This window comes from Thalassophryne amazonica, chromosome 1, assembly GCF_902500255.1.
Source record: "Thalassophryne amazonica chromosome 1, fThaAma1.1, whole genome shotgun sequence".
NCBI classification, from domain to species: Eukaryota; Metazoa; Chordata; class Actinopteri; order Batrachoidiformes; family Batrachoididae; genus Thalassophryne; species Thalassophryne amazonica.
Window position 1 is genome coordinate 38,769,165 of NC_047103.1, and position 25,947 is coordinate 38,795,111.

Sequence of the window (25,947 nt, forward strand, 5' to 3'; positions counted from 1 at the left end):
TCCAGGAGTGCTGTTTTGTCTTCCACAGCCCTCCTCTCTGGGTGTCGGTGACACAAAGTGTGAAAGCGTTAAACCAAATGTGAAATTGATATTTTTCATGTTTGTGCACCTAAAGTCTGAGCTGCGTTCAAAACGCTCACACAAAAGTGCTCAGTGTTCGGTGTTTGTCCTTTGAGGCTCTTAACAGGACTTAGCACATGACCTCTAGTCAGCTTACGCTGTGAATGGTAGTGAGCCCGTTTAACTTTTTATTTTTCTTTGACGCCCTTTAACTCAATCAGTAGCCTTTAACTGCTGATTAATTACCCTCTTTAAAATTGGCCATGGAATATTCATTATGCTTCATTTACATAATGCAGGACTTTTACTTGTTTCTTCTTAATTTCACTTTTTTATTTAAATATAAGTCTTCCCAACACTTAAATTGAATTAATAGCCAACACTGGTTGTCCGTCTTTTGATTTAAACATTTTTGTAGCTACTGTGTGCTATTGTCTAAATTTAGAATCTACTGCTGGCTTTACATTACAACCACTTATCTGTCAGTCAGAAATGTTCTTTATTCAGTCAATCATGTCATGTTTTCATGAAATGTCTTGAACTGCATTCAGTTTGAGAAACTGAGCATTATTGGCATTGACATACATAAATAACTTTATTTCTTTTTTTTTAATCTTAGTGACATTAATTTAGGATCAGTATAAAGAAATTTAAGGAAATGCTTCTGACCTTGAGTCAGATATACCACTGAACATATTCAGATATTTTAATCTTTTTTTTTTTTTTTTGGAAGAATAATATTATTTGGCTACAAGTGGCATTTCAATAATTTGAGTCATGGGTCAATATGGTACTTTATTTTCAAGAGTGCTTTATTTACCTCTGTGTGTAAAATTTGGATTTAATATGTACAGTACTTTTCTCATTTTCTTTTGATTTGGTTTACATTTCATTAAAATTCCTGAAAGAAAGTTCAATTTTTTTAAACAACTTTAGCTGTATTGAAACATTAACAGTTTAGTCATATGAAAGGAATTCAGTTTCCAAAATAATCATTCATTCTTTTGCTGCCACTTCCCTATCCTTAGCCAAGTCGTCTAACCTCAAAAGGATTTGGCCGAGGATAGGGAAGTGTGGGATGAGCTGCTTGGCCTGCTTCCACCATGATACGGACCCCGATAAGAGGCACAAAATGAGTTGTTGTTGTTCCGTGTGTTGTTATGTTTGTGGTTTTTTTTTTAAACTGAGTTGAAACTGAGTTTTTAAAAAAGCTGCTGAAAAATGTATACATGGGCGTCAGTAAAATAACTTGCCCAGTGTAGTTGTTACATTTCTATAGGAACTGTTTATTTACCATCTGCTACATATGCAGTAACAACCTGTAAACCTGGTGGAGGGTTGATTATAAATCTGTGAATTTGGAGGTGGGGATTATACGTAGTTAGTCAAATTTTCTTCTACCACTGATGTTGTAGGCAAGCGGTTAAGTGCTCTTATTTCCAGTGCGAAAGGATCCTGGTTCAAAACCCACCCCTGCACATTCACTCTGTAATATGGATTTGCGTCTGGAAGGACATCCGTTGTTAAACCTGTGCCAACTCAACATGCAGGTCCACCTGGGATCTGCTGTGGTGACCCCAAAACAAGGGAGCAGCTGAAGGGACTTACTTTTTACTTCCTAAACTAACCAGTTTATAAAATGATTTCTGTCAAGAAAGCAATTGTCAGAGGCAGGTCCAGTATTCAGAGGCTTGACTGCCAACAACATTTTAATATGACAGTGTTTGTTTGGGGGCAAAAGTGGACTCGTATAATTAACACGATAAGCAAACACCATCAAATTAGGAAGCACGGGGACATTTGCATACTGGCTATACCACAAAACCGATGCTAAGCTACAGTCATTTTCTGTGGCTTGTTTTAGGAAGTGTCAATATAACAATCAATCCAGTTTTTTTTACATTTTTGTTTTGAAGACCATTGATATGTGCCCCCCAGTATTTTCAGACCTGCACAATTAAGCAGCGTCTCTTGCCATTGTGCTCAACAGTGTGCAGCAGACACTTTAGCTGTAAAATGCCAGGTGTTGTGTTGGTTCTTGTTGGTTTAGCACTGCGAGTCCCGTACCTCCCAGGAATACCAGTCTGAGGTCTCCATAGGATTGTGTATTATTCCAGCTTGTTTGCAGATGTTGATAAGGAGGGCTGTATGAGGCCTGATGTCATAATTTGGGGATGGATGAAGAAAAATAATAACAGATAAGAGAAGACACAGGCTGGGACTCTGCTCATGGAGTAGGAATTTTCCAGCTTTCTTTAATTCAGAATAGCCAGATTTCTTTAATTCTTTATTTGTTTTGTCAGTTGAACAAATCCAGTCCACATCTATATTATAATAGCAAAGTGGCCTCTCTGTGCGTGCATGTGTATGGCTTTGATCACGGTGAAACTGGGGAAACCTGACATTTGCTGTTTGTTATGCCAATGTATTTTGGATCAAGATTGAGTGCTGCAAAAAGAGAAAGTTGATAGGACAAACATTTTTTTGAGAAATTAGCAATTTTAGCTAAGCAGTAAACATTGGACTAGGGATGAGCGAGTAACCACTGTCCACACATCTGTTCAACCATCTAAATTATCTGTCTGTATCTGTACTCATAGTGGGCGGGGCCTAAACCGGAAGTGAGTGTGGTTTACCAGAAATGGCTGGGGCTTAAATCGGTACATTATTTTAAGTATGAAATTGATATGGATTGATCAGAAGTTGCTATATTTATTTGAAAACTACAGAACAGCCTCAAAATGTACACTCAACAAAAATATAAACGCAACACTTTTGGTTTTGCTCCCATTTTGTATGAGATGAACTCAAAGGTCTAAAACTTTTTCCACATACACAATATCACCATTTCCCTCAAATACTGTTCAAAAACCAGTCTAAATCTGTGATAGTGAGCACTTCTCCTTTGCTGAGATAATCCATCCCACCTCACAGGTGTGCCATATCAAGATGCTGATTAGACACCATGATTAGTGCACAGGTGTGCCTTAGACTGCCCACAATAAAAGGCCACTCTGAAAGGTGCAGTTTTATCACACAGCACAATGCCACAGATGTCGCAAGATTTGAGGGAGCGTGCAATTGGCATGCTGACAGCAGGAATGTCAACCAGAGCTGTTGCTCGTGTATTGAATGTTCATTTCTCTACCATAAGCCGTCTCCAAAGGCGTTTCAGAGAATTTGGCGGTACATCCAACCAGCCTCACAACCGCAGACCAGGTGTAACCACACCAGCCCAGGACCTCCACATCCAGCATGTTCACCTCCAAGATCGTCTGAGACCAGCCACTCGGACAGCTGCTGAAACAATCGGTTTGCATAACCAAAGAATTTCTGCACAAACTGTCAGAAACCGTCTCAGGGAAGCTCATCTGCATGCTCGTCGTCCTCATCGGGGTCTCGACCTGACTCCAGTTCGTCGTCGTAACCGACTTGAGTGGGCAAACGCTCACATTCGCTGGCGTTTGGCATGTTGGAGAGGTGTTCTCTTCACGGATGAATCCTGGTTCACACTGTCCAGGGCAGATGGCAGACAGCATGTGTGGCGTCATGTGGGTGAGCGGTTTTCTGATGTCAATGTTGTGGATCGAGTGGCCAATGGTGGTGGTGGGGTTATGGTATGGGCAGGCGTCTGTTATGGACGAAGAACACAGGTGCATTTTATTGATGGCATTTTGAATGCACAGAGATACCGTGACGAGATCCTGAGGCCCATTGTTGTGCCATACATCCAAGAACATCACCTCATGTTGCAGCAGGATGATGCACGGCCCCATGTTGCAAGGATCTGTACACAATTCTTGGAAGCTGAAAATGTCCCAGTTCTTGCATGGCTGGCATACTCACCAGACATGTCACCCATTGAGCATGTTTGGGATGCTCTGGACCGGCGTATACGACAGCGTGTACCAGTTCCTGCCAATATCCAGCAACTTCGCACAGCCATTGAAGAGGAGTGGACCAACATTCCACAGGCCACAATTGACAACCTGATCAACTCTATGCGAAGGAGATGTGTTGCACTGCATGAGGCAAATGGTGGTCACACCAGATACTGACTGGTATCCCCCCCCCCCCCCCCCCCCAATAAAACAAAACTGCACCTTTCAGAGTGGCCTTTTATTGTGGACAGTCTAAGGCACACCTGTGCACTAATCATGGTGTCTAATCAGCATCTTGATATGGCACACCTGTGAGGTGGGGTGGATTATCTCAGCAAAGGAGAAGTGCTCACTATCACAGATTTAGACTGGTTTGTGAACAATATTTGAGGGAAATGGTGATATTGTGCATGTGGAAAAAGTTTTAGATCTTTGAGTTCATCTCATACAAAATGGGAGCAAAACCAAAAGTGTTGCATTTATATTTTTGTTGAGTATATTTATTTTTACTACCTAATGTTCTTGGCATTTTTTTCCACACAAAGTGTTGTGTGGGCTGCCAGAAGAGGAGGTACTGCTGGCCCACCACCAGAGGGCGCCCTGCCTGGAGTGCGGGCTCCAGGCACCAGAGGGCGCAGCCGCCTCACAGGAGCAGCTAGGGTGACAGCTGTCACGCATCACCTGCAACAGCTGTTACCAATCAGCAGGGGTACATCAGCAGGACGACGTCTCCACCTCTTTGCCGAGATATCGTTCTACCTGGAAGGTAATATTCTCAGCTGACTGCTTGACAGTAACCTTTTGTGACTTTCGTGAGTGATAACAGACCTTTTTTCCAACGAGAGGTGGAGGTAGCTTTCCTGCCGTGTGGATTACTGGGTGCAAATGCGCCCACCTTTAATTGTGTTTTTGTTCCTCGCCAGCAGTACCAGGTCCGACACGCGGAGGCAGTGGCCACCTGGGAGTTCGGGACTTGGCGGCTCCAGTATTCCCGGGGTCTGGTGGCGGAGGAAATCGTGTGGTTCCGGTTCTGCTTTGGACAGGTGTCTCCTATCTTCGAGCCTGCCCACACGACACCTTTGTGGATTGATTCTGATCTATTGTTGTAATCTGTTGTATTTGTTGTGCACATTCACAACAGTAAAGTGTTGTTATTTGACCTACTCCATTGTCCGTTCCTTTGCGCCCCCTGTTGTGGGTCCGTGTACCGACACTTTCCCAACACAAAGTTAAACAATGTTGATTAAGGTGTGTGTGTGTCTGTGTCTGTGTCTGTGTGTGCATGTGTGTATGACTGCGTGTCTGTGTGTGCGTGACTGACTGTGTGAGAGGTTATTCAACTGACCAATTTATTTTTATGAACTGCAGTGAGAAAGTGTCAGATACTGCATGCAGCCATATTCAATAAAAATATTAATATAGGCTACTTTGTGTGTTCAGCTGTATGTGTGTAAGTGGTCTGTAAGTTTTTTTAATGATCTGTATGAACTTGGTGATTCATGCAAACATCCAGTGAAGCAAACAGGGAAGTAATATGTCAGCCTTGTTCACTGTATTCTTCTCAAAAGCATGGTGTCAGTAGGAGCAAAGTTTTCCAACTGACTTTATGTCACCCAGCCAAATGAAGAGCAAGCAAACGGTTAAAAGAAAAATAAACAAAAAAAATCCTGACCGGAGTGGAGGCAGTGACCAACGCGACACTAGCCGTTTTCAGCTCTGTCTTGTCAAAAGCACCGTGTACGATACAAAACAAGTTCACCAAGTAACTTTAAATATCATACAAACTGAAAAGAGGCGAGCTGAAGAAAATTTAAGGAGTACTGAAAGAGCAACGTGAGGTAGAATCAAGCCAAGCACAGAGAGAGATCCTGTCTGTGTGTGTGAAAGAAGCTGCAGCGAGACGTGTCTATCTAGGGAGGGGTGGGCGTTGTGTGTGACTGGCCAATCAGAGCGTGAAGACAGTCAGTTAGCCAATGAGAATTTCCCTTCAGCACGAGCACAGATATTGACGAGTTTTACTCATATCATGATCGTACTCGTTAAAAATACTTGATCCGTACTGGATACTCATCTGAAACGAGTATCCAGCTCAACCTTGCAATGGACATTATGCTGCAATGTTGTTATTATGGTTCATGTTAGTTTAACAGTGTTGTTAGTGTTACTGATGTATTGTGTTTTTGTTGATCAATTGGTTTAGTCAGTTTAGTTAAATGTTATGTTGCTGTGACCATGAGTGACTTAAGTGTCATGCTCCCATTACATAAGTGAAAAGTGTAGCGCTTCTAATGTCTTCCACCACAGTCTCTGTCAAATTAAAAGCACCTGCTTACAGCAAAATGCAGAAAAGACAAAATGCTTTGCGTGCGTGCGTGCAATTTTGATCGTGCACAAACTGGGGAGAGCTGACATTAGTTGTTTGGTATGTTATGTATTTTGGGTCAAGGATGAACGGCGCCAAAACCGAACATTGATGGGACTAATATTTTTAGAGAAGCTACATATATTAGTTAACAACACTAAACAATGGACATTAATATTTGCATTCATACATGGACTCACATGAGCAGGGGTGGTGGCCAAGTGGTTAATGTGCTTGGTTTCAGTTCAGAAGGCTCCGGGTTCAAATCCCACCCCTGCCACATTTCTCCATGTAATGTGGAGTTGCGTCAGGAAGGGCATCCGGCGTAAAACCTGTGCCAATTCAACATGCAGATCCACCTTGGATTTGCTGTGGCGACCCCGAGTGCAAACAAGGGAGCAGCCGAAGGGACTTACTTACTGCATGGACTCACATGCCAGTCCAGCACTGGGTGGTAAATTATCTATATATTAAAAGTGGGTGTGGGTGATTTTATTTAGTAAGTTCAATGCAAGGTACATAATATAATTGTAAATATGTTAAAAATACATGGATGACACAAAATGAAAACACTTATTAAGTAAAAATAATTTAATAGTGTGGATATAATAACAAACACCAAAACATTTTTTAAGTCTATAAATCTTAATACGAGCAAAGCGTGGCGCGACGCTCGCTCATGCTACAGGGAGTCCCAAATAGGAAGTGCAAAATGTCAAATGTCAAACACATCCTGGATTGACAGACAAGATCTCATGGGAACTCAGTGGCAAATTCACACTGAAACAGGAAGTGCCAGATTTTGAGTCCACAGTGAAACAGGAAATGTCAAATGTTGAACACTTCCTGGCATGGGTGGAGCTAGAGCGAAGGCCAGGGTTGCACTGGACTCCCCTGAAATCTGATTGGACACAGATGATTGACATGTCACGGCACCACACGTCTGGTTGAAAAGAGCTGCATTTTGAAACCGAGTCACATTGACTGCTAAGTTCCCCCTGTCCAGTAGTTGGTGCTGTGTACCACAAAAAGTTCTAATCCACCTTAGTAGAAGAATAAAAATGTTTGACTCATGGACTCCTAATAACACCAAAGTTATATTGGTGAGTAAACGACCGTATTTTATGCCAGAAATGAGGTCCAGGTTATTAAAAGTGGCATTTCTCCTTTAATTTGGGTTGACTTATATATACGTGTTTCTCCAGTGATTTTACACGAGTGGGCAGCTGTTGATTCATGAGATATAACGTGAAGACGCTCAGGCTGAAAGAAATACAGGTAATTTACTCCGCCACTGTTCTGTGTAAAACCTGTGTAACCTCTTAATTTTGCTCTCTGAAGGACTTATTTTTAAATAACCTCTTAGTTTTGCTGTCTGAGTGACACACTAGTGACACAAGTTTAGATAAATAAATCTAAAGTTATCTTCCTTAAACTCAAACTGAAAGCAAATCTCTACAACTTGATATAAAATAATTAAAAATATAAAATCCAGCTTCCTGATGAAGTGGTGTAGAGGAGGATTTTCTTAAAAAGAAGACCGGATAGTTCAGCTACAATTTGCCAGAAGGTACATTGGAGATGCAAGCCTAGATTTGATGTTTTGGTGAAAGAAATTTTTGTATTTCTTCCTAATTGATGTAAATAAAGGCCAAGACATATTCAGTGACTTAGAAATGTTCATGTTTCCATGCCCTGACTTGTCTGAAGAAAACTGATTATTATTTACAGGTATTATCAAGTTTTAGAGATTTGCTTTCAACTTGAGTTTGAGGAAGATAATTTTAGAAATTTTTATTCTTTAGATTTTTTTGTATTTCTTGTATTTGAAATGGCATAAACAAATTACCAAGTGTTCCAGTATGCTAACCTTATGATGAGTGCAAAATGAGTGTGGTATTATTACTGTTTTTTAAGAGTGTTTAATTTTCACTGTTGCTGCACTTTGTGTGAAATCATAGTCATATCATATTTATATGACAATATTGAGATATGATAATTTGGCCATATTGTACAGCCCTACTGTCAACTAGCTGAAAAGTTTGAATATTAATTTACATCTACATAAAAAAATGCTTAAATTGGCTGTAATTGGAGGTGTCTGGCGGGCAAAGCTCCCCAGAAGCTGAAGGTTTTTAGTCATGCTAATGTTCCTCAGAAGCTTTTACTGAAAATAAAGTGTGAAGGACCTAAATGACATGGTCAAATGGTGACGAGCATCCAGGCATGTGAGAGGCAAAAAAGAAAAATGCTTAAAAAGGTGGGGGGGGGGGGGGGGCGCTGAAAGGTTCTAGCCATGCTAATGCTCCCCTGAAGTGTTTACTCAAAAAAAGTCTTGAAAAACCTAAATGACATGGTGAGATGCTGAAGAGCTGCGCTCGTTCATGTCCTCGACATATACATATTATAAAAAAAAAAACGTAATTTACAGGAACTAAAATGGTTGAGGAGTTCTTCTAAAAACTGTTGACGTCTAAGGTTCTAAAAACATTCTGGAATCACACACCATTCTAACTCCTTATAGAAATTTTGCACAATTTATTACCACCCTTGAAAAATGTCAGCTACCTATTTTATAAACACTACACAATCTGGAGCCCGTGGATCCCCGCGGGCAACATGCTGGTTTTCCTTAAAGGCCTATCCCTCTTTAATAAAACCCCCCAAATTTAAAATCCAGGCCAGGACTTCCTCCAGAGTTTCATGGCAGGATTGCCAAACAATGACCATTTCTTCCCTGCTTTTCTAATTTTCATAAGGAAACTGGACATTAGCCATTATTTTACAAATAAAATAAAGTTGCACCTACTGTTTTTTTTTAACAAATATTAAAGCTGAATGTTATGCCCTTGTTAACTTGAGCTGTTTGCAGACAAACAGATGTGGCATTGCAGCCATGTAGGATCCTGTCTGTATCAGGGTTTGAGATACTGTCCACGTTTACGTGTTTACATGAAGGCAGCAGGCTGCTAAGACGACACTTAAAAATAAAGACCATGACCCAGGGAGTAGAGGTGCTGTTTACATACCTTCTGTTTATATGTAGTTTCCACTTGTATTCTCAGTCTAGCATGAATAAAATGTTCACTTCAGTACTGTCGGTAAATTAGGGCTATTGTTACTTTTATGATAAAATTTTTACACACATCTTTTTTGAAAATAATGGTGGTGATTTTAATTCTCTCCACCAAGGAGGTTACGTTTTACTGCCGTTTGTCAGCAGGATATCTCAAAATGTTTCAGGAATAAATTGAAATTTTGTGGCAGGGTGTGCCTTGGGGAGTGGAACGTGATTAGACTTGAGGCTGATCCAGATTGGTTTGCAGATACATGATTATTTTCCTTTCGTTCTCTCTCTGTTTTATTAATTAATTTTTTTATACACTGCTAAATGGAACATTAGTACATATTTGTTTCATTCTCAAAAGATGACACATGCCTCTTTATGGAGGGACATGCATGTATGATTGTAAATAAACATGCAATTTGGTGCAGATCCAGGTAATGATCCATATCCAGTACATTGAAAAGTATTTGTGCTACAAATTTATTAAGTGGCTGTTTGACAACAAATAGAAATATGAATCTAACCAATGTGTAGCTGACATAATGACAATATAATAAAGTGTTTTATCATATTTTCTTCTTAATGTATGAAGCCGTGTGCAGTTAGATCATGAAGTGTTCATTTCAGCTGCATGAGAAATTAGATATTCTGTCTGTTTGTATGCTGACAGGATATGTTAAAACGTTTACTTCAGTTTTGTCAAATTCATATTTGTAAGCAGATCTCAATATCGTGGAAGAGATGATGCTGTTTCTCCGAGTACCCTCGAGTTACTAATATCTGTGGAATGAATTGTGTCCTGGTGCAAAACAGCAGAAGTCTCATCTTCTTTGAGTTAATGCTGGAGAAGACTTGAGTGAGGAAATTAAAGAACATTGTTGTTATGTAGTTTCTTGCCTAAAACATTGAATATTTAGCCAAACTGTAACACATAATTTCATATATCATGTTATAGCCCAGTCTCACTTTTTTTTTCGTCCTCCTGTCACGAAATGGGTTTTTTTTAAACTCACGATTACTAACCCTACTCCTAACCCCAACCTTAACCTTAACCATAACCTAACCCTACTCCTTTCCCTAACCATAACCCCCCCCCACACACACACATGCACCCGTCACAGAATCAATTAGAATAAATTTGTGCTCCTATGACGAAAATTTTGCTCTTTTCATGACAATATGACAAACCAATAGATTAATGTATATTTTGTGCTGCTGAATCACGACAATCCGTGAGACTGGGTTGCATGTTAATGTGTGCTGATTAAGACCTGACCAAATACTGTATTCCTTATCTGTTTCCACCCCACCCCCACCCACCCACCACCACCTTTTAATAAAGGAATAGATAATAGTACAAATGTCTGTATATTTTTTGGCATTTAATAGTAACTTATTTCGCTTTCTTCCTTTTTGCTATGTTTCATGCAGGAGAACTGTTACAAATCTGCATGTCGATTTGGCACACGTTTTACGCCAAATGCCTTTCCTGACACAACTCCACATTACCTGGGAAATGGGTGCGGGTGGTTTTGAACAGGGAACCTACTGTTTTGAAAGCAAGTGCACTGACTAATTGGCCACCATTCTGCCCTCATTTTTGGCATTTAATGGTTGAATAAAAGGAGAAAAAACTGTATTTATTTATAGCAGTAATAATGACTAATTTTTTTTCAGTAAAGACCACATCCAGTTTGTTTCCCTGCCCACTTTTTAATTCTTTGAATTAAGACTGGAGATTGTGGTTTGATAAAGTTTGACTGGTGACAAAGTGTGTGTTTTCTTTTCGCTCACTGAGACATTGAGGAAGTGGAGCTAAAACACTTTATATAAATGCTGTTTAAGAAAATGCTATGGAAACATTTGATGGTTCCAGGAATGTAACCTTATCGCCACATTTTGTTTAAAAGCTCTCTCCCCCCACCCCTTAGCTAAAATTATATTCGGAGACATTTTGGTAATAGAACATTAAGGGCACCACAAACATGATGAATAATTTATGAGTTTTTGTTTTTTTAAGCTCCGGCTGTACTTGTGGTGTTTGATGGTTTTATTTTTTTTTCCTCTGTACCTGCTTGAAAATCTGGTAAAGTACTTCATGAATATAAAACAGTATTCAGATTTAATTTTTGGGCATTTTTAGCATTTTACAGTCTGCATTGTATCCTGCAGTTAAGATAAGCTGTTAATTTTTCTGTAACTACCAATAATTTAAATGTGTGAATAACAATTCTGGATGCCCAATGCCACACATTTGAAGCAGTATTAATATTTATACAGTTTATTTGTACATTTCCAGATACGTTTTCAATTTGAAACACACTTGCCTCAACATGATGTTTTTAACAACACTACATTTTTGTATTCTCTTCTAGTAAACCAGACTTTTATACACTTATTTTATTTTTTATCAGTAATTGCAAGGCCAAAAAAGTAGATCTTCAAAGAACAAAGAAAAAAATCCTTTCAGCTGCATCAAATCACATTCTGAGCTCGAAGATTGACTTTGAGGCTAAAGAAACCAAAGCAGGTGTAAGTGAACAGCATCACTATGTTAGACAAGAAGTGACTTTTAAAGTTGTGCCTGTACATGTCTAGACTTGACAAGACTTCATAGAAACTGCTGCTTCTACAGGAAGCATTCAAAAATACAGTGTGACATATACACAGGTATAACTAACAGGTGTACAAACACCCTGTAAGTCTATGGCACTGAAATCTTCAATAATTTCTCTTCTATGAATGAAGTTGTCAGATATAACACTAAGCAGGCATTCTTTTATTTATTTGAAGAAATAGACTTGTGTATGTGTACTATCTCTCCACGGATTTTTATGTGCTTTGTTGAGGAAATAACTAATACACTTGTGATTTACAATGTGTAGAAGTATTTATTGTCATTTGATGTTGTTATTTTAGAGTAATTTCAAACTAAAATTGGCTTGATTTCTTTTGGTCTCTGGTATGAAAGGACTAATGCAAATCATCTAAAAATTGAAGAGAAAAGGTGAAAATATATGGGAATTTAAATGTAACTGATTTTTCTGCACTAAAAAAGAAAGAAAAAGAAAGTAAGTCTTTATCTGATCTAGTTTTGTTAGCCAGTCCCACAAAGCTTTGTTATTCAAATGGAGAAACATTATAGGAAAGTAATTGTAAGAATTTGTTCAAATTTGCTTTTCCCATTTAGACACCCAGGTTTTGTGGAACTGGTTGACATATCCAGATTGAGTAAATGTGTTTCCCCTTTGTAAATGCAGAGACTGTAAATATATCATGTCTGAGCTGATACACTGAGGATTCTGAGTCTTTAACAATGACGTGTGAAAGTGATAAAGTTTGAAAATCATCACGTTTCAATAATTGCAGTTGTTTTAACCAAGAACTCATTTAAGGATTGTTTCTTTTGCCTGGTTTTATACTCAAAGACACGTTTTATGACAAGTTATTAAAATGAAAATGTGTACAGTTGCAAATAGAGCTACAATTAATGACTGATTAATCTTTTCTTGATTAGTTGTTTGGTTAAAAAAAAAGTTGAAACAACCAGTTGGTGTTTCTCAAAACGATGACTTCCTCAAATGTCTTTTGTCTATAAGCCAAAAATATTTAATGCAAAAAAAATTAAAGAAACCAGAAATTTATCACCTCAATAAAGATGAAGTCAGAATTTGGACATAAAAAAGCAACAACAACAAAAATGATTAAGTACAATTGATAATCACAATAGTGGGTGACTAATTTCATGGTTGATTTATCAATGTAGCTCCATCTACAAATTATATGTTTAAAAAGTTGACAGACATCCATACCATGGCTGCTATAGTCAGTGTGACAAAACTGTAAAAGTAATCTCCAGATTTGAAGAAAACTGTAAAACCTGATGATTTAATTTAAATCAAGAGGATTGTTGAAACAGATTGCACTAATTTTTTAAGTGCCACCAACTAATTTACATTTTTTTAAATCAGTTTCAACAATTTTGAGTTAAATCAACGTACCTGTTTTTACCGTGAACCCAAGCACATCATTTCACTGTTTGTAGCTATTCGTCATATATAGTTTGTTCAAAAGCATTTGTGTTGAGACGGGTTCTGTTCTCACATCAGTTGCTAGTTTGTGCTCTTCTGAAGCTGGAGTTCTGAAATCACTTTGGATAACTGAGCTGGTTATCCCACATGGACAGGCTGCAGAAGTATATCTTTACACAGCTATCCTGACAAAATCATTTTAGATCAAGAGCAGCATCACCTTTGCCACTAATGAGGTTGTTTATTCACCAAATTTCCTTGTGGACTTGAAATGAGAGAAGAAAAAACAAGCCAAGCATAGCAAAGTACATAATCAGTGTTTGCAAAGCAGAACAGCAAAAGCCCAAAGTTACACATTTCTGACAGCACAACAGCGTGTACTTTACCTGCAACGCCTGTGTGTGGAACGCACAAGTCTACAGTGAACGGACCACATTATTATCCTCTCAGTCAGATCCGGTTTTAAATTGGGCATCAGCATCAAATGAAAGTGAAGAGGCGTTGTCAGTCTTTCTCTTTTTTATGCGATTTGCAATTTTAAGGCTTTCTTTGAAAATTGGTAGCTATTCAGTTAGTAAACATGTGCTACTTGACATTTGTCTCATACCAGGTTTTTAGAAGCCTGCGTGACTGTCAGCAAACCAAATGTTGTGATAGTAAATGCGTCCACACGTCTTACATTTTTAATATAATTATCCCCGGCTGGGTTCCATTCCATAGAATCACAGATATGAAGGAAACTCTGAAATAACTTAAACATAACTGTAAACAGTATTATCAGGGCTGTAACCCATTATTTTAATTCAGTTAATATTGATTTTGTGAATATTTGGTTCATTGTAAGTCTCTATATAATGTAAAATTTCTTGAAAAAATATTACAGTTTATTGGACTTTGATGTGGCATATTCAGATTGTATAGTTCTAGAAACATTGTAGAACCCCGAAATACTACATTTGTAATGATAGAAATCTCAGCATACGGATCCGTACTAGATTGGCTATGGCAACCTTGAGCATAAACGGAAGAACCCAACAGAAATCACTTTTTAAAATGCAGAAAATTAATTAATCCTCATATTTAAAAAGTTGAAGCAAGTCAGTGTTTGTAATTTTTTCCCTTAAATTATGTAAAAGTTCATAGAATATGGCAAGATCATTATTTTTCTGTTGATGTGCTCTAGATGCTACCAAGATGGGGCAGATGTTTGACTAATGGCTTTTTCATGCCACTAAATGTGATCTGATAATCGATATTCATTTATTTGTTTATTTTTTATTCATCTTTTTGTAAGCAACATGAGCTCCAGTGAGATCAGATCAGCAGTTGTGTGTATTGGCTAGACAATACACAGTTATTTATGTAAAGGAAGCATTAAAAAAAATACACTATACAAGTATATATACTATATCAACAAAGGACACGACAGGCTTAAAATACATGATTTTGGAAATAACTGATCTGCATCTGAGTATCATTCACCTCATTAATGTTTATTTTATCTTTTTTCCTTTCTCCTGTTGATTGTATTTTTAATAAATCAATGTAAGCTTTTCTGCATTTTACTGTTTTTCTTATGTTTATTTTTCTTTTGTTTCCCCCTCACTGTAACCCGATGAAAAGGTTTTAGATGTTTATGGGCATATTGAGGGACATGGCTAAAATCCGCTTGGTTTTTTGTTTTGATCTGTCATCAGATGGCAGCCCTGCTCTTCTCATTTATTTGCTAATGTAGGTTGGGTTTAAATCTCTGCGTAAACATACATGGTTTTACTGTATGTTTGCTCATCTGGCCAGCCATCCCATTCATTCAAACACTCTTCCTTTCATTTAAGGCCGTGTGCTAGCTGGACTCATTTTTTTTCTTCTTCTGCTTTCCTGGGTCCTTTTTTTTTTTTGTTTTGTTTCGGGACCAGATGGCGAGGGGCACGGAAGCGCTTCTTTTGTCTGGGCGCCCCTGTGAAAAGAGGCTGTCCTCCCTAATGTAAGCAGTGGCACCGGAAGGGTCGATTTTGGCCTGTGAAAGGAGACAATTGGGTCTGGACACGTCTAGATTACAGAAATGCAGAGTTCATCTCCCTACCCTGCCCCTTTTGGCCAAAACTCTGCCATGGAAGATCCTCATCTTTGATCACTGGAGGGTGGAGGTGCTGAGCCGACCTCAGGAGGGCCAAAGGCCACCCCCCTGCCCTGTTTACCCTGCACTTGGCTGCTGCTGACACCTCCTTCCGGAAAGAGCCAGGGGGTGGTGGTTTGGTTTGGGCATGGGGATTGATACCCTGACCTGTCTAGACACCGTTTCTTGTTGCTCTGCTGTTGCCAAGGGGATATGATGAACTTTGACCTCAAGTGTAGTTGGTGCAGAGCCACTCTGGACATCCCAGGAAGACTTTTTTTTTTTTTAATTTTTAGGGTTGGGGTGTGGGGAAATAAGGCAGGGGAATGGATGTGACCCACATAATGCACAGTCTACTTGAAAGGATCATGAGCTTAAATGTGTTGGCAGAATTTCCTTTTCTGACTAAAATATCTTCAGCTAAATAATAGAGGATATTGACAGTTGTGCAGAATTTGGACTCATTGTTTGCAAAAGACTTTCAAATTTTTAAAGTCTTAGCATTTTAAACTTTATAACATTTTTGGGTGGCAAGCTTTTTAAGTACTAATACAAAGTTTTGTTTTTGTAAACCTTTTTTAATGTACTATTGGACTTTACATGTCATGCACAGTAAGTAATCTTTTCTATGTTAAGATCTTTACTGATTGAAATGTTTTTTGCAAATTTGATATTTCAACTTACAAGCCAGAGAAAGTTTTCCTGTATGGATGAAAATAAAGTTGTTGTGTATTTTTATTTATTTATTTCTTTATTTTGGTGAAATTATTGTACTTATACAGAGCAATGACAGTAGAAATATTTCAGTAGATTATGAATTGAGGCAAAAAAAAAAAAAAAAATCTTGAATATGGTACCATATATTTATTGGTGCATTTTGGTGCTACCTGCATTTTAAATATGTGTATAGGTTATTTTTGCAATATTTTAAATTTTTATTTAAATGTATAGAATTGTCTAATAATAGAAAGTGTTTTTATACATTTTCTCAAAAAGAATAGTCTTATTTATGCACTAATGGGCTCTAATTCTCCTCTACACATGCACCAAAGCATGTCATTAATCACGTTTTGACCTGAACTGTGAAGTGGCCTAATGCGTCACTTGGCTTTGATGTTGAGGCTGTTCGGCTGGAGTAGGTGTAGTCATTCCACCATCATGGCCGCCACAGCCAACTCCGCCCTCTCGCTTGCCACTCAGAAGCCGTTAAAATGGCAGCATGCAGCAAAATGACTGAGACACTCGCTGCCGCTGTGATCCAAGGTGCCGTCGTCCGAGCGCTAGTTTGTCTCGTTTGCTAACTTGACCTGAGATAACCCTGTTTTTGCATCAGCTGTGCTAGTATGAAGTAAAATTGAAAGATGTCTGACAGGTGGATACAGTCATTCGGCAAAAAGTAAAAAGGGTTTTGATTATCAGCTTTTATCCATATTTTTATACAATTCGCCACTGGTGTTAATGTGTTTTTGACTGCATTTCTCCACATATAACACTGAAGGACTTTATAATGTCCTGTTAAATTATTGTTGTGTGTGTGTGTGTGTGTGTGTGTGTGTGTGTGTGTGTGTGTGTGTGTGTGTGTGTGTGTGTGTGTGTGTGTGTGTGTGTGTGTGTGTGTGTGTGTGTGTGTGTGTGTGTGTGTGTGTGTGTGAGCAGGGGCAGTAATTCACCTCTCCATCATTAGCAGTACTGCTGCTCCAGTATTTTATGTACAAATGCTTCCAGATAGTAATGCTTAATATGTTTTTAGGGATTTAATGTGACTCTCAGTGTAATGGACGGGGAAAAAATGTTAACATTTTCAAACTCTTTGCCCGGGCTTTTGGCAGCCTGCCATTTTGTTTTCTCCATTATTAGTTGCAGCTTGAGCAGCAATAAAAGGTTATTACAATTATCATAGAATTTTCTGCGTAGCATCCATTCTGTGAAGCATTTTTTTTTCATGCGTTGTTCATGTATCAAAGTTGCAGTCATTCTTAATTTATGTTGTCAGCATCGCCCCCATTGTTGTGTAAGTTTAGAATCTGCACAGAGCTATTTTTCAAGTGATTGTTATTTCAGGTGCAGAAAACACAGTATTGTCGTCATCTCTGCATGCTTTTTTGTCATCAAATGCACGCCAATTAAAAACATTAAGTGACATCAACACGGTGTTTCAGTGACGTAAAAGCACGAGTATAGTAAAGCCACTAAAATGAAATATTATTGCAAACCTTTGCAGGTGTGGCTGCTGCTTGACAACTTCTCTCTTCCACACTGTATCCAAAGTGCAGCGAGGACAACCGGAAGGTGATTGTTTTGTTGTTTGGAACTTATTTATTTATTTTTCAAAGAATGACACAGTGTTATTTGCCCTTCCACGTTGTTCCCCCTCCCCCCCCCACAGTGCAGAATGGTGGAGGACGACGAGGAGGAAGATGTCATGCTAAGGATGGGTTTTGGTGATGATGTTGCTGCTGTTGATGCGCCTCTGTCTGCCATGATGCGTAACTACAGAGTGAATGACAGGGTGGCCCCGGGGGAGAGCAGGGGGCCTGAGGTGAGTCAGATGAATCCTTGACCCTGTCTAGCCATGTGTCAGCAACACAAACTCTGTAAGGAAAAAATAAAAAGGGCCAGAAATGACACGACTGTACACTGTATCTTAATTTAGTTCACAAGGAAAAACAACCACACTGATGATGTTTGAAACTGAGCCGTTCTCATTGTATAGACTCAATTAATGAATGAATTATGATGAACAGTATTACAGCTGAATGCACAACTTTTAAATCAATTGCATGTTTTCCTCACAACTTTATATTTTTACTTTTGTTTGCAGTTCAACTGTAGTTACCTCGGTGCATACATTAGTCAATTTATGTATTATTTCTGTTATACTGTGTTGTTCAAAGTTGTCCACCCCTAAAAAAAATAAATAAATAAAAAATAAATTAAAATTGGGGGAAAAACCCTGTCCATGTCTGTCCATGTAATGGCAACTCTTGCTGAACAGTTTGCATTTCAATGAAAAACTTCACATGAAGATTCACATGAAGGAAAATGATTCTGGTTCGACGTCTTCTAGGGGACAAAATTGGGCTTTCTTTTTAAATGCATCATATTTGTTAATTATATTTACAGATGTTGACCAGTTTGTTAATTCAGGTGTAACATCACACAAGATTTACTACCATTCCTATGTAACACATGCAACCAACTAGTATGACAGTGAGGTGTTCAAACTAGAGCAGCAATTGTCCATTGGTACAACTATTTTGATAATTGTTTTGAATCATTTAAAAAAATTTAAATGATCTGATTTCAGTTTGTTAAACATGAGTTCTTGTTTATTTTAGTAGTTTCTTTACTCCTTTTGGTAGTAAACTGAATATCTCTGAGTTGTGTTGTCAACAAAACAAGACACTTGAAGGCATCATCTTGGGCTTTGGAAAACATTACTATTTTTCACAATTTTCTAACATTTTATGGACCAAACAGCTAATCGATGAATCGGTTATGAAAATAATTATTTTTTGCAGCCCGACTTTGCACACAGAAAGGAAATTGTCTGCAATATTTGACTTGAAACATTCATGTGTTACAAACTACATATTGAGAAAACTTTGATTGCATTCTATAAATTTTGTACATGATCTCCGACCCGGTGGTTAAACCAGGAGAGCTGGTGTTTTCGCCGACGTCATAAAATCCACCCATTATTATCACCAGTAACTGATGGAGGAAAGCCAATGTAGATTTAAATTTGATCTTGGGGACTTTGTGACATTGTAAAATAGGCTGAACTTCAGGCTACAGTTCATCTTTGTCACTACTGTGCAGATCTTTGAAATGTCATTAATCCTGATCTACAAAAACTGAGCAGGATCTGTGTTAAAACTTAACTTTTCCCTGACTTGAGGACCATTTCCTAACATTTCATTAATCTCAGCCCTCCAGGATTTTGATCTTACATGTACACAGATGGGCAGGTGTGATCATATAATTGCCACCCTATTGGCTGACCGAGGTAATAATCGTTGGTGCTCAACTACAAAATTAGTACAACTCATGGTGATATTTAGAGGTTGTATAATTTGTTGGATAGTGTATAGATCTGTTAGAGTATGTGATTTTGTATATGTGTGTAAACGTCTTATGTGCACCTTGATGTTCTTTGTTGATAATTTTGATAAATGGAAAATAAAACCATTATTTATCTCAAATGATCAACTGTGCAGAAATTTGTAAAAAAAAAAAAAAAAAGAAAAAAAAGTGGATTATTTATGAATGGTTCAAGGGTATTTGAGAAGCTCTATACAACATACATCAGGAGAATGAATATACAGTGAAAATGTGCAAACAATTTCTGCTCTTGATTGTGGTAATATGTTGACAAAGATACTGAGGTTAAAAATTAACAGTCTGTGATTTTTTTATTTACATTGTTAAAATGAAATTTGTTTCATAACAAATCCAAAATTGATAAAAAAAATTTTATCCTAAAAATTCTACACACAATATCCTGTAATGACAATGTGAAAAAAGTTTTGTTTTTTAATAGATTTTTTTTTTTGCAAATTTATTAAAAATAAAAATAAGAAATCACATGTACATAAGTATTCACAGGCTTTGCCATGAAGCTCAAAATTGAGCTCAGGTGCATCCTGTTTTCAGTGATCGTCCTTGAGATGTTTCTACAGCTTAATTGGAGTCCGCCTGTGGTAAATTCAGTTGATTGGACATGATTTGAAAAGGCAGACACTTGTCTACATGTAAGGTCCCACAGTTGACAGTGCATGTCAGTGCACAAACCAAACGTGAAGTCAAAGGAATTGTCTGTAGACCTCCGAGACAGGATTATTTCAAGGCACAAATCTGGGGAAGGATACAGAAACATTTCTGCTGCCTTGAAAGTCCCAATGAGCACAGTGACCTCCATATTCCATAAATAAAAGAAGTTCAGACCCACCAGGACTCTTCCTAGAGCTGGCTGCCCGTCTAAACTGAGTGATCGGGGGAAAAGGGGCTTAGTCACGGAGGTGACCAAGAACCCGATGGTCACTCTGTCAGAGTGCCAGCATTCCTCTGTGGAGAGCGAAGAACCTTCCAGAAGGACAACCATCTCTGCAGCAATCCACCAATCAGGCCTGTATGGTAGATTGACCAGACGGAAGCCACTCCTTAGTAAAAGGCACATGGCAGCCCACCTGGAGTTTGCCAAAAGGCACCTGACGGACTCTCAGACCATGAGAAACAAAATTCTCTGGTCTGATGAGACAAAAATTGAACTCTTTTGCATGAATACCAGACGTCATGTTTGGAGGAAACCAGGCACCATCCCTACAGTGAAACATGGTGGCAGCATCATGCTGTGGGGATGTTTTTCAGTAGTTGGAACTGGGAGACTTGTCAGGATGGAGGAAAAGCTGAATGCAGCAATGTACAGAGACAATCCTGGATGAAAACCTGTTCCAGAGCACTCTTGACTTCAGACTGGGGCAATGGTTCTTTCAGCAGGACAATGACCCTAAACACACAACCAAGATATCAAAGGAGGAGTGGCTTCAGGACAACTCTGTGAATGTCCTTGAGTGACCCAGCAAGAGCCCAGACCAGAATCTGATTGAACATCTCTGGAGAGATCTGAAAATGGCTGTTTACCGATGCTCCCCATCCAACCTGAAGGAGCTTGAGAGGTGCTGCAAAGAGGAATGGGCAAAACTGCCCAAAGATAGGAACACCAAGCTTGTGGCATCATATTCAAGAGGCTGTAATTGCTGCCAAAGGTGCATCAACAAAGTATTGAGCAAAGTGTATGAATACTTATGCACATATGAAGTCGGAGTCTTTTAGTGAAGATTAGGGCTACTGGTTGGTGATCACCTTAGTATTTCTTCTGTTTTTCTTGTTGCTTAATGCTGACAAATTATACCTTATTTGTAGTCTTTCTGCCACCTGATTCTGTTGTATTTCTCTCTCTGTTTGAGGTGCAGCTCCATCCAGAAGTAGGAGTGGGTCTATTCTTCTGCAAGCCTCCCATCCTGGACACCAGCATGGACTCCCAAAATTTCCTGTATATTTGTATTGTAAACTGTGTCGGTAGCATGGCCCAAGCAGAGGGTCACCCCTTTGAGTCTGGTCTGCTTGAGGTTTCTTCCTCAAATCATCAGAGGGAGTTTTTCCTTAACACTGTCACCTGTGTGCTTGCTCTAGGGGTTGGTAAGGTCAGACCTTGTCTGAAGCACCTTGAGGCAACTTTGTTGTGATTTGGTGCTATATAAATGAAATAAATTGAATTGATTTCTTAGTTTGTATTTTTAATAAATTAGCAAAAAAAAAAAAAACTTTTTTCCTGTTGTCATTATGGGGTGTTGTGAGTAGAATTTTGAGGAAAAAAAATGCATTTACTCCATTTTGAAATAATGCTGTAACATAACAAAATGTGGAAAAAGAGGAGTGCTGTGAATACTTTCCGGATGCAGTGTGTGTGTCAGTGTTTCCTAAAGTGAGCACAAAGAATCTTCATTGAAAAGTTGTGCTTTTTTTTTTTCTCCTTTCAAAGGTCACTCAGATGCAGTGTGTGAAATGAGAGTTGCCTGGGTGTGACTTTTCCAGAAAGCATCCACTTGCTATTGTCTGGCTAGTCACCTTCTGCAGGGCCCAGCGCCCTGACTTCCATACATGAGAGATCAAGGGTTACCAAGGTGCTTTTGAGAAAGCAGGGCTCAGTGTGAGAGGGGACAAACCGGTCCACAAAATACTCATTTCCTTTGCATGATAGGTGCCTTAGTGGGGTTTCAGATGGGGTCACTGACACAGCCACCGGGGCTGAGCCCCCCCTTCCCTAACTGTTGTTAATGAAAACTGTTACTGACCCTTTCACTGCCTTGTGACTGCTACCTGCTCCATACAGTATGTGGCTTTATAATACGCAGTGTTGAGTTTGCCAAAAAGGAAAGTTTGTTCAGACTCTGGCTGTTTAGCCGGTGCCAGACTCGGGCACCTCATGTAGAAAAGATAAAAGTAGTTCTGTCCACCTCTCATTCTTGCCAAAAAAGTTCAGTCACTGAGCCACAGCATTAACTTGTATTCTAACAAGATTAAAATATATTCGTCCTGGGGATTAGCATAGTTAGGTGTCCTTTTACCTCTTTTTTTTTTCCTCCACTGGTGCAGTGACAGTGGGCTTTGATCTGTGTTGCGAGGCAAGAGTCCTGGCTTGGACCTAGCCATTCGAGTGCCAAGTGTGAAATTGGCCTGATGTCATCCCCATTCTTCACCTTTTACATCTTTCACCACTTTAATTATGTTTCCGCCACAAAGACCAGGCACCTCTGTGCAGATTCCACTCTGGCCATAGGAAGCATTTAGAAACTGTGGGTAAATGACACAGTGGGAGAGAGGGAGGATGGTAGAGGAGGTTATAGCAGGATTGTCTTCTTTTGTATTTGGAAGCAGGCATTGATACTTTCTTCAACTCACCTCTTTTTTTTTTTTTTTTTTTTTGGACACTGACAACTTTCTGTATCTCTCATGATACATAATTGTCTTCTGCTCTTATTGCAAACATCTTTTTTTATCCCGATTGTACTTGCACACAAATGCAAAAACTTTCAGTTGTATCGAGTCATTAATAGCCTCGAACAAAGCCTGAATTTCATGTCCACAGATGAGACAAACTCTGCTCAGATAAAAACCTTTTGTTGATGGAGAATGTGCCCGTGCAGCCTTCCTCCATGAGCTATTGTTCGTGCACCGATGGCCCTATCTGAACTTTCAGGCAGCTTGAATATTTTGATGAAGGTTCCTATTGAAGGACCACAACAACAGCAGTGCGCATGCTCATGGTGTGTGTGTCTGTGTGAGAGAGAGATGGAAGTGGAACTGAAATGAAGCATGTTATTGTGCGTAGACGTGTACGTGCCACGCAAGGGTAAAATCAAGCCGAGTGATAGTAAGACATGAGCGAGCAAGAGAAGAGGAAGAGAGTTTAAGAAAGCTCTGTGTGTAGAATGTGTAATGTGGGGTGGTGGTGGTGGGGGGGCAGCACCAGCCACTTGCAGCCATGATGGGCTTTGACCTTCATTGCTCCTTTTCTCCCTATCTCTCCTATCAACTCCCATTTCTGCCCTGTGATAGGAGCACAGGCCCTTTTCAGAAATGGCGAGGAGGACTGACCACCTTGAAGACTATCTGCTGCAGTACGACAGTCAGCAGCAGTTAAACATGGCATTCAAAGACTCATGGTGCAAGTATGGAAATCCAGATAAGGCATTGTTGACGAAACATGCCGAGGATTTGTTCAAAGTTTTTCCTTGCATACACTCTTAAAAAAAAAAATACACTGGAGCAGCTTCAGAATAGTGAAGGTAACAATTTATATGGAGCCTTTTAAATAATTCCAACTCAGCCATAACTCAAGCATTTAGCTGAGTAATTTCATATATTCGAGTTGGTTTGTCCTCTACAACAAACGATTAAAAGGTTTTGATGTTAAGTTGCCAAATTATTTAATTTACCTGATTCAGACTTCTTCAATTGACATGCAAATTAACTTTTTATTATTTATTGAGGATTAGTAACTTATTTCACATAAGTCAAAATAAATTACACTTGGCTATTCCATTTTTTATGATCAAACTGTTTGTTTTAAAACCTCTGTTAACCCATGTCACCCTTAAAAAGAACGTGAACAGTTTTGTCACCATGTCTTGTCACAAGTTATCAACTTAATAAAATGTGTTCATGTAAAACAAATAAATAATGTTGAAATAGGTCTTTTAAGGTATACACACCATGAAACATTTTTAAAGTGTATAACCTGAATGCCGCCTATATAAGGTGGATCCAAAATGAAGTTGACCTTTGTTTTGCAAAATAAATATCTGATTAAAACTGTGCAAATGGTACCCTTACTACTACTTTGGTGAATATATCGCATCATGGGGAGAAGAAAAAAAAAAAACTGCCCATAACTTGCTTGTGTATAATCTTCAGTTTTATTTACTCTTCTTTTGCAGTTTTCAAGAGGCAGTTAATTACACAATTAATACATGATACAAATTATGTACATTTAAGAATACCTTCAACATAAAATAAAAATAGCATTGTATTCTACAACTCTGTGTTGTAATTTTATTTAAACATGTTCATATATAGATAGATATACGCTGATGAGTAGATTCATAATGTCGTACCAGCAGTTCTCATAAAGGCATTAAACTTGAATAGTCTGCATTTGAAGTAATACTGCTTCTCTGATTCGGCACAGTTCTGTTTCACAAAAAGTTCAACACATGAACTTTTAAGGCAAAGTGTGTTCTGTTTGGTGGATTTTAATTCACACACACTTTTTGCAGATACACAAAAACAACAAAAAGAAACACTTTGAAAGGCAAAGAGTCCACAATTTGGCATGGATACAGTCTAAAACATATCTTGATCATACTTTCGCTGATAAAGACCGAAGTTTTTAAACACAGTTATTTGCCCAAAGTACAACGACTTGCAGCTTACATGCAAAGGCCCCATAAACTATGTCCATTCACAAAAGGAGAGGGAAAACAAGTTATTGCAAGATAAACAAGCAGTGTAAACACCTCAGATATCTACTCTAAAGCAACACTGGTCATTGGATAGATTTTTTTTCTCAATATAATCTATATAAATACACATATGAAGTCCTTTGAACATAAGAGATTTCCAACATTTGAAATACAGTCACTGATGGATTATCCTTCTTTTCTGATATATGGATATGTAATAAAGTTGTATATAGAGAGATTTAACAAGAACATCCAGTAACCTGCATTTATAGTCTATAATCAAAGAGTGTGCACAATGGTTGTCACTGTCTGTATGCTATAGAGTCCTTTCTGTCACGTTTTTATGCAGCATTATAGCCTTCAGTATGTTGAGCTACAAAAAAATGATATTGCTATTAAAACTTCTAATAGCTGCACTGATGCATGAGGGAAAACGCACAAAAATGCTTAAAGGCTATGAGACGATCACAGAGCATTTTAGTGGCATGTTAAAAAAAACACACTCAGTTACTTTGAAGTCTGTACATGATGATAATAAACTGTTCACTTGTATTTTAAAAAAGTATCAAAATGTATTATCCTTCCAATTACCCCCCCCCCCCCCCCCAAAAAAAGCAAACTGCTTTCCTTTTCCTATTTTACATCAAGTACAAGTGAACTGATGGAAATAAAATATTATTAGCATTCATTTTTAAGTTCACAGCAGCCTGGATGCAGCAGAAAAATATTCTTTGGACTTTTGAGTTTTCTCACTGACAGATTAAATGCAAAATGTTGACAATCATGAAGAGCAGGAGGCCTTTGAAAAAACGAGTGCTGGGAGGAGGGAGGACAAACAATGAAAGCAAACCTTTATGCAACATCTTTCATAGACATGATACTGCAGAAACATCTAATTTTTTG

At 38.5% G+C, this 25,947-nt stretch overlaps 1 long non-coding RNA gene across 1 annotated transcript in view; it reads left to right on the forward strand.

Annotated features, from left to right (window-relative positions):
* LOC117508540 overlaps positions 1–18,119 on the forward strand; it is a 31,795-nt gene extending 13,676 nt beyond the window's left edge. Inside the window, exon 3 of the long non-coding RNA XR_004560121.1 lies at positions 17,904–18,119. This is a non-coding gene — a long non-coding RNA (uncharacterized LOC117508540). The remainder of the gene's footprint in view (positions 1–17,903) is intronic.
* Positions 18,120–25,947: the final 7,828 nt, after the last annotated feature.